Genomic DNA, 10,369 nt, shown 5'->3' on the forward strand with positions numbered 1-10,369 from the left:
CCCTAACCAAAACAACAAGAGAAAAAGCTACAGTAGAGAGCATCCTGTATGAAGTTAAGTACAGAAAACAAGAGGTATCTTCAAATGCAGAATACAGCTGATCCTCTACAAGACCAGCAATAGAAATTTCCAGGATACTACATGGATCTACTACATAATATCAAAATACTACTCGCATTACATTAATTTTCCTTCTGTGGCAGCCTAAAGCAACTGCTCCCTTCACTGACATCAGGATTGGCATAATTATTTTAAAAAACATATGGGCAGATCCTTGTTTTGTTTTTCTTTCCAAAATGTAAGCCACTCRAAATTGGGAGGGAAAGATAGACCACTTTCAGAAAAACAATGCAAGTATTTCACTTTGACTTTCATAAATGCTTGTCTCTGTGAGTTGTATCTATACTGGCAATCAAAATTAGACCACAAAACASCATAATGGACATGGATTTTATTACTTTAATTTGATCATAGATCCAATAATGAAGGAAAGCCAGATAAAATTGACTAACTTAATATTTATGGGAACTTGAACTACTGAAGAGATTAGTACTTTTACCCAGTTAAGCTTCCAACTGTCAGCTGTCATTACAGGACCTGTCAGGAAAAGCAAATGATACCAGTGTTGAACTTGTAACATGAGCATTGGACCCTTTTACTGAGCAACAAAACACGCAAGTTAAACCAGGAAAATGCATTGCTTCCTGGCTTTACATTATGGACAAATCAATGTCCTGGTCCAGCCACAATAAATTACCTTTTGCCAAGACAGATMCACTCAGTTTTCTCTGTATGAAACATCAGTGGAACGTATTGACAAATGTCAGTGGAAACCAAAAAGATTCTGTTGAGATTTTTGAAAAGAGTCCAAACCACCTCCACCTCCCTTTATAGACCATACACCAAAAAATCATGGATCTATCWGCTTAGTAAATTTGGCAATATCCACAGGCACCAAAGTGAAAACCTCTGGTGATAAGGCAATCAGGTGATAAGGCAATCAGGCCTAACAGTCTGTTTGCAGCAAATTTGAAGTTCCATACCAGTCCACTGCTACTGGAAGGTGGGGTGTGCACCAGTTTGAACCCACATTTTTTAGTTSTAGTGGAAATGTGACAGAATAGAGAATCCCACCTCCAAGAAATTAGAAGAAAAACGCTAGCTACTCTATGAGTGTCTATGGTTTTGCTGTAAAAGTTTGAGGATTAGAGTAAACACAAAGTCAAAGTAAAATTAACAGGAAACATTACCTTTGTACATTTTAAGAGCTACTTATTTCTGCTCCCAGAATGGGGGGGAGAGGGAGGCAGCTGTCTATAAGAAGATGCTAATGAGCAAACTTCATGACTGCTRCAAGAACCTCATAGGCATTCTGTGAGGCCCTAGTATGAGTCTTAGTCTAATTTTGGCAATGACAAAGCGATGGCAGTCTCTCAGAACAGAATTKGATGCCACCAGTCAATGAAGCTGGACTCAGACAAGCACCCGTCAACAGTGTTTTCCGTATCACACAACACTTGAATGAAATCCKCAGCAAAGCTTCCATCCACATTACTTAAGGAGAGCCAGTGAGAACCTTAAAATATTTCATAGGGTCTTATGTAAGAGAGAGCCAAGTACTCACTTAATATAGCCCTTTTTCATTTCTGCCTTGGCCTCCACCTTCTGTTTCCCTCCATATTGTAATMATATAATTTTTAATGCACATCTTGTTTGAAGAAAAAAAAAATCATTATATGAGTAGACACACTCAGTTAAAAAGAYAGAAAAAGAAGTTTTCTATTGTTTGGGTTTGGATTGTTGTACTTTTTGTTTTGCATTAATGGTCAAATAAATCAAAAGATGACACTGCACAATCTAAAAGTACAAGCATGAATAGCTGTTTACATGGACTTTAAATATTTTGGTAATGTGTAGTGCGCAAATTACCAAGATATGAAACGACGTTCTGATTTACATTGTGCAAGAATTAGGTTCATACACTATTTATCCTATGTTTATTTTTACTAATCCAAATTATTACAATAAAAGAATAGCAATACGTGGTCACTTAATTAGCTCTTATAATAATTAGAAGAGGAAAAAAGCCCTTACTGAGGCAAACAYGCATTTCTGTGCAATTTAAACAGGAAGTCCTCAATGATTAACATTAATTGAGAAAAGGCTTTTCTAGCAAAGAAAAAAAATCCTGTGTGAAACATTAAACAAACTTATCTGATATTTATRGTTTTTTTCTTTAATAATTAATGAAATGTAAATAGTCAAGGGAGTCTAGAGTTTTGCTTTGTAACTAGCTACTATTATAAATGGCAGTCAGATGTTTACAGAATACCCAGAACCCTTTTGTGTGGAAGGAGGTTACAAATCTGCCCCTTTTCCCTGTTCAAAGTCAAAAATAATGGTGCCTGATCCCCAGAGCATTCATTGCAAGAACTGTTTGCATATTCAGTTATTGTTTCTGCTGCGTCAGTCATCTGCTGAAGTTCACTCTAATGTGGCCCTGATCAATTCTGCCAGCTGTGCTTAAGTGCTGTTTACTATAATAACATCACACTGCATTCTTATTTGGCAACAACAGCTATGACAGCACCTAAATGCACTGAGAAGCCAAGATTTTATCATGTACACAGATCAAATTGGAATTGTTTATGGAGGCTGGTGTTGTTCTATTTCTGTCCTTTCTAGTGAATACCAATACCACAATAATGGCTATGCCAAAAGCATTACTACTCTGCCCTTTCTAATAAGTGAAGGTCTTGTTTATCTAAATACTCTATAGGACATGGAAATGATTTCATTATGGCAGTATACACATTTGCACTGGGCAAGAGAGAGGGAAAGAACTTAGAAGACTGGCAGATTAGCTAGAGACATATAAATTGGTATCACTCAAGGAAGCAGATAAATACTCTGTAATTATACCAATGTATCCAGTAAGATTAAAAAAAAATGCAATTGTCCAGTGCTTAAAAGGTAAAGAAATAAAAAACCAAACCAGAGTAATTGAATAATAACAGAAACGCTTGGTGTGGCACAAAGGTCTCCAAACACATTTGCAACATTTCAAAGTAGTTTCACATATTTTTCCCAATATGCCCAACAGTTCGCTTGGCCATATGTTAAGTAAATCAAATGTCTTCAATATACAGGCATGGTTGAAAAAGCCATAAAGAATGAACCTGATCCTCCTTCTCCTGAAATTGGTTATAAATACTGCAATAGAATCTTGTCCTGGGAGTTATTTTTTACACTGTGATAACACCCCACAGTATGCTAGATGTTTTCCAAACACAGATGAAGACACATTTTCGGACAGCGTACATATAAAAAGACAATAACAGATGAAGCAGGGGAAGGGCGAAAAAAGAGTAAGATACCCACAAAAAGGTTGTAATATAGAGAAGCACTGGTCTTATTAGCCCCACCGTTTTTGAGGGACAGAGGTTTTTCCATTATATTTAAGGTTTACAGTGCTCAGCTTCCCTCAGGTTATCCACCTATGATTCAATTTTTTTGTTCCTCATCAGCTTCCAGGTGCTGCTGAATTGTCATTTCTTCTCCTCACAGTCCTTCCTTTCCCATAAGGACAGCTCAGTCCTCACACAGACCAKGGAAATGAAGAGAAAGGTTCTGAGGAACCACAAACATGCACTCATAGGACCAAGGCAAAGGAAACGTCACAGGAGGAACGCCACACTTTGACGACCAACCAGAAAATGTTCTTTAGTAGGCATGGAGAGTTGTGAAGACAATTCTGGGAGATAGTTCCTGAGAACTATAAAGATGGGATTATAAAGGATGAAAAGCACTGGACATGACCTAGCAATGTGCTCTTGAAGTCCAAAAAGCCAGCTCTATCTTGGGCTGCGCCAAGGGAAATGCAACCAGCAGGTTAAGAGAGGTGATTTTAGTTCTCTACTCCACTCTCCAGATTCCACCGGTGTCCAGATCTGGSTCCCTCAACATAAGGAGGACATGAGCCTGTTGCACTGGGTCTAGAGGAGACCCACAAAGAGAAACAAAGTGATGGAACACCTCCCCTATGAAGAAAGCCTGAGAGAGTTGGGGATGTTCAGTCTGGAGGAAAAAAAGCTCTGGAGAGACTTTAGAACTGCCTTCCAGTACTTTAAGTGGGCCTTCAAGAAAGATGGGGACAGACTTTCAAGCAGGGCCTGTTGTGGTGGCCCTACAATGGGCAATGGTTTTTAACTAGAAGGTTGATTTTGATTAGATGCTTTAATAAGTTTGTTGGTTTTTTTTTTTTTCAAAGAGGGTCATAAACCACAGGAACAGGTTGTTGAAAGAGGTGGTTGATGCCCCATCCCTGGAAACATTCCARGTCAGGTTGGACACAGCTCTGAGCAACCTGATGTGGTTGCAGATGTCCTTGCTCATTGCAGGAGGGCTGGACTAGATGATCCCTAAAGGTCTCTTCCAATCCAAACTATTTTTTGATACTATGTGTCCATGATATCTAGAAATATGGAGCCAAGGACATTTAGGTAGGACATTGAAGGAATATTCAAAAAAAACCCATCAGCTTCATATATTGGAGGAGGTAGGGTTCGGGGTTTTTTTCTGAAAAGCCTGAAATACATCACAGAGCAGCCTTCTTGCTGGCACTTCTCTACAGTGCAGCAAAAATTCCTTCAACTATATRGAAGCTGAGAAAACAAAAACACTTCTCTCCCCAGTAGTTGCACAGAAAACAATTCAAGATAACATAAAAAAAGTCCTACACACATTCAAGGGGAAGGTAACAGTAGAGTTCGCAGAAGCTCAACTGGTGAATCATCCAACTCTACAACCATAGCAGCAGCTGAGCTGTTTATTCAGCAAAGYCGCAGATGAAAGTCACATAATCTGAAGTGCTGCCCGGCCACCAGCCTGAAGAGTGTACCTCCCCCATTTCCTTTGGGGGATTTAAGGTAAGTTTTCGTTTTGCTGTGCAAATCTAAACAGCCATGTTTTCAATGGGGGGGAAAGGAGCAAATAAATTAGCAAGGAATAGCAATGTGCTTTGAATTCTATGCCTTCCGTTAACTTCTGTTAAGTTATTGGACTTCTTAGTAATATTACAGAGAACATGGATAAATYTTAATATGCATTCATGTCATACTTCATAACAGCACAGAAGGCTCCTTCTGAGCAACTGTAGAGCATGCTGTGGTTGCGTATTAAAAAGTACTGCACATTTGGCTATTATAGACCCACAATAAAGTCAGGTTTGCACCAATATCAAAACACAATATAATTTCTTATTAAATTATGAAAGCAACAACACCTGCTTAAAATCCAGTAACACTAACACTAATGTAATTTTTTAGCTCTAGCAACTGCAATATTGACAGAGGTATTCTAATTTTTCTTTCCTAAAATGTCTGAATATAAAGAATGAATACATTTTGAGTACTTATGAAGAATTTTGTGACCAATTCAGAATACATTTTCAATTCAAAGTGCAGCTGACTGGAATTATGGGCTCACTCGCAGAGTCACAAGACATCCTTGGCACCTTGCGAGGTAAAGTCAACCTGTAATTTCTGTGCTTTTTCTTCATTCTCTTTGTAACTTTTAAAATCAGCAAATGACAATTTAATTGCTCTTCTGCTAAACTCTTATATACTAAATTTAAATTGGGTGTGATTACTTACAGTGTATGTATAAACTACAGAAGTCAGGCAGTTGTAGCTGCAGAGCAGACCCTTAGTTTGGCTGGGTTAAATAGTTAGATTGTTGCTTGTATGTGTAAATAAATCCATTTTTTTTCATCATGGCCTTACTGAAAACATGACATCCTTCTAAATTCATCACCAGGTTGCCAGGCAGACTCCAAAACAAAAATAATTCATTCAAACTGTTTAATCTACTCAGTGCAGATTGACAGTATCTTTATATATTTTTGAAAGCTCTTTTAACATTAGCTGATACTTTAGTGTGGGAAGAAACTAAAAGCTTTCTACATATAAAAGTTCATCGTTTACCTTCTCACAGCTATCAGATAAAAGCATAAGGGCAATGAAGCCACAGCTCTCAGATATATTACTCCCAAAGGACAGAACCCAAATGCATAAGCATCCATAAAGGCAGCAGGTGTGAGCTTTGACTAAAGAACAAATGTTATACAAGAGAAAGACGTCTGAGGAGAGGAAACCCCAAGCCTATCAATGTCCTTGTGCCTGAAATAGGAGGGTTCTGTACCTCAAAGAAGTAAAATGGTTCTCACTAGATGTAAATAAATAAATAAGCAACAACACTATTTCAGATGTTTTACTGAACTTTCTTATGAATGGATTGCAACACACAATGACAGAACTCCCTCAATTCCGCTTTTCAATAACTCCAAGGCACTAGGGATGTGACAGCATGATGAATACCACAACAGACAGCTCCAATATGGTACCATTTTACCAGATCAATATCTCACTGCAATATAAGAAAAAAAGAAGCTGATATTAGTCTACACAGTGTATTACAGATGAGGTACATTTCTTCTTACTGCACTCATGCTGAACCAAAGTAATAATTCATAGATGCCTTTAAAAGGTTTGCACACTACTAGCACATGCAAAAAAAAAGGCTAATCTTGGCTTCAACATCTGTTTGAACATGCAGTAGCTTAAAGCAGTAAGTACGTAGGATTCTATGTATGTATCTATTAATCTACCTATGTGTACCACAAACATATCTGGAGACAGAGAAGTAACAGGATTTATGTATGCTGTGCGGTTCCTTCAGGAATAGCTTTCTTCAGGAACAGATTACTTTACATATCAATCAAACATTTCTTAGCAAGTCAGTTTGCCCCTTCTCTCCCCTTTTTCTATGAAGACATAGGAACATTTTTTACTGAAGCTACAAAGGGTACCATTTTAAAAGTCTTCATTTGCCAACAGCAATCACACGGGTTTTTTTTTTCCCCTGTACTTCAAATAGGAAATGAGTGGGAGCTCTCAGTTACTGCTGTGTGATAAGTCCTTGCAAATTTAACCTTTTTATAGCAACTACTGTAGCTTTCAAAATAGAAAACAAATAGGATGCCTTGGTAAAAATAATACATCTAAGGCTAGCAGAAAGAAACTCTAAAATAGACATTATCAGATATGTGTTTGCTTTGAATCTTTCCCAGTATTTCTCAGAAGAAAACTCATGGAGAAAAAAATTCTCCCATCTGAAAAATAATATTGGACTTTATTCTACTCTGATAATGCCAGAAATGTCTGTCTTGAACATAACCTAATGGGTACAATTGGACAGGTAAAATAATGTAGCTATTTTTACCTCTGACAACATGAAAGATAACTCAAATGATCAAATGAATTAGTTCTGTTGTTTGACAGCTGTCTTTGTTTCCTGTTGATTGTTCTCCTKGCCAATATAAACCACAGCAGTCAAACTTTAAGCTACTTTAACTTCTGTTACATTCAAGAGTACCTACAAATTATGTGACATCTTACATCTTCCCTCCTCTCTTCTCCATTTGTCTCATATTTTGMAAAGGTAACACTGTTTAAAGGTGCAGTGTGAGGAAATTAACAAGTAATGTAAAATTAATTCTTTTAATTAATGATGTATATAGTTAATATCACCTCACTCCTAATGTGCAGTTGAAAGACAAAATTTTATTGCACTAAGAATAAAAAGGGCCAAACTGACTTATAGAAACATACTGCAGACCATCACCAGAGCAGTAATTGTGACAAACAGTATAAAGTGCCAGAGTTCCCCACAGGAAGGCATCACAAATGTAACTTCTCATATGAAATTGGATCAAATCTAGATGAACTCAGAAGTCTCAAGCTCAGAATGAAACAATAATATGAGTTTTAGGGCTCACATTTTTCAGTTGTCTCTCCAGGACAGGAAGATAGAAGCAACAGAAGTCCTTGCAAGTAAGTTTCATGGAAAAGGATAGGAAAACTCAGGAAGGAAAACCACAACAAAATCATAACAGAATTCATATGCAAAAAACCCACCACAAGAAAATTACCTCTCAGGATCTATTCTAGCCTCAGCTGATATGACTCAAAGCACAGAAGTTACCTAACAAATGAAGCCATGAAAGCAATGACCTATTTACAGTGCTGGTCCCTCTTTCATTAAGTTTCTGGATGTACAAATGAGGGGATGATGACGAATTAGGTACCCAGATTCTCTAGCTCTGCATATACCTTCTGCATGCATTACTTAAAAAGGGAAGAAGCACCAATTCAACATTCTAAGCGGAAGCCTTAAATAGGTATGAAAGGTAAGACAAAAGAAATAATCAGTATAAAGTATCACATGAAGAAATAAACCACACATGAATATAATCAAAAAGTGTATCAAAGAGCAAATATACTCTCATTGAAAGACTAATTATTTGATGATATATGAGCAAGAATTGATGTCATACCAACCTGCATTTGACTGGACTAGCAAATTTCAAGTCACTCACTGGCTTTTTTCAGGCATACTTTTATTAGTAGCATCTAAGAAATTGGGCCCATAAAAGAGAGCAAAAGTTGCCTTCAAGTCCAATTTTTCAGGCAACTTAAAAATTTATCTTCCTAATTTGCAACAGATATGTCTAGGAATATTTCAAGGTAGCGACAACACTAACAAGACTGAAGCCTTAATTACACACTTGCTCCTTCAGTTTTGAAGTACAGCCTTGCCCAGATTTTGGGTGATGCACAAACAGCAAATTTCCTGTCCCAGAGAGGAAAGATTGAAGTCTAACAGAAGATGGAAGACAATCAATGAACAGTACATTATAGGTGCATACATGTAGGCATAAATACATCATCCACTGAAGACAGCTCCACGTTAGATTCATACACAGGCATTAGTGAGTTGCAAATCCACAACACAGTTACGAAGGGACTCTGTTATGTGTTGCACAGTATTACATCAAAATTTATCAATTCRTTCAACTTCTAAACCAAGAGTGAGTAATTATGCAAAGAAAGGGGAAAAAAACTCCTGAAGAATGAGAAACTTTTCAAGATAAATACACTTTTTCCAATTAACCACTCTGAGATTTAATTCACACATATTCAGCTCAAAGATSTAAGAAACCTGGACAGAAGAAACCAAGATGGAAGAAGAACCTGAGGTAGTATTATTTATTTACACAGTAGTAAAATCTCCCACTATAAGCTGAGAATTTTGTACTGCATTTAGGAAAATACCTAACTGCATAAATGTGGATTGTGTTAGGTTTACAGCTTTATGGACCCTGAGCTACTGTAACAGAACCTTTCTGGTTCTATTCCCTTTGTTCTATACTGTTCAAAATACCATAAAACCCCATTTTACAAGAAATTATAAGAACTTTCCCACAATCTGTATACATTGACTGAGTACAGCATGTGTGCTAAGTTAACATGGATATTTTTAAACAAGAAATACTCCATGAAAGACTTGCAAAATCTCTAAAACATCATTTAGAACATAGTGCCAATTATTAAAAAGGCAAAAAAAAAATATTTGATCCATCAGGATTCTTCCCTTACACTATAGGCAATTTAGGTTTTGTATAGTCCTTAGAACAATGAGACCTATGGCTATGGTTCTGTGGTAATCTTATGCTAAATCTGAGTTATATAATAAATCTGAGTCAAAATAAATGACACCTCTGTGAAGCCTAAACTGTTGAAATTCTTACACAAATGCTCAAAAAACATTTTTTTTTCCTAAAATTAACCAAAATCTCTGAAACACAATACAATCACATAACAAAAGCATATGAAGGAAAAATGGYTTTTTAAATCTCACCTTTTTTTCTTAAGTAGGTATAGCTTAAAAAAAATCAACAGGTTATCAGCAGCATGGGTTTCAGATGACCCAAGCAGTGTAAGATCTAAACYCTAAATGAGTAAAAATATCTAAGATATATCGGACCATAGAAAAATGAGAAAAACAGAAGACTCCACCTTCATTAGTAGCAGCAAACCCAATTTGAGACAAAAGTCCAAGATTTGTTAACTATTATGTTTGGTACAAAGTATTGCTTTGTTAGAAAYTATCTTTGTGCCTTTAGTGATTCCTAAATAGACAGAGGAATGTTATCTGTATGCCATGGACTAATGAAACATCATCTCTGCAGAAGAGCATCGAAAATGCTTGGGGAAGTTCATCAAATGTAACATCACATAACTGCACATGAAGTGTATTTTTCATCAAACTATCTAATAATGCATCCTTATGCAGCTCAAGTTAAAACATCATTTAGGAGCTCCTTAGCAATACATAAATCCTGGGAAAGTGAAACCTATCAAAGGAAGTGATTCAGAGAAACCATGCTTAACTCTTAAAACAAGTATTACCTCTGACGTTTGCGAGATTGGGTTTAGCCCAAATGCAAGTTCTTTGAGGAAAAAAAAAA

The 10,369-nt window shown here is 36.7% G+C and overlaps 1 protein-coding gene across 1 annotated transcript in view; it reads right to left on the bottom strand.

Annotated features, from left to right (window-relative positions):
- DACH1 (dachshund family transcription factor 1) overlaps nt 1–10,369 on the bottom strand; it is a gene marked incomplete at its 3' end in the record, with an annotated part of 315,599 nt that overhangs the window by 214,423 nt on the left and 90,807 nt on the right. The gene's annotated exons all lie outside the window — the stretch shown is intronic.

Source organism: Malurus melanocephalus, unplaced genomic scaffold, assembly GCF_030028575.1.
Source record: "Malurus melanocephalus ecotype Western Australia unplaced genomic scaffold, MMel_1.1 scaffold_66, whole genome shotgun sequence".
Lineage (NCBI taxonomy): Eukaryota > Metazoa > Chordata > Aves > Passeriformes > Maluridae > Malurus > Malurus melanocephalus.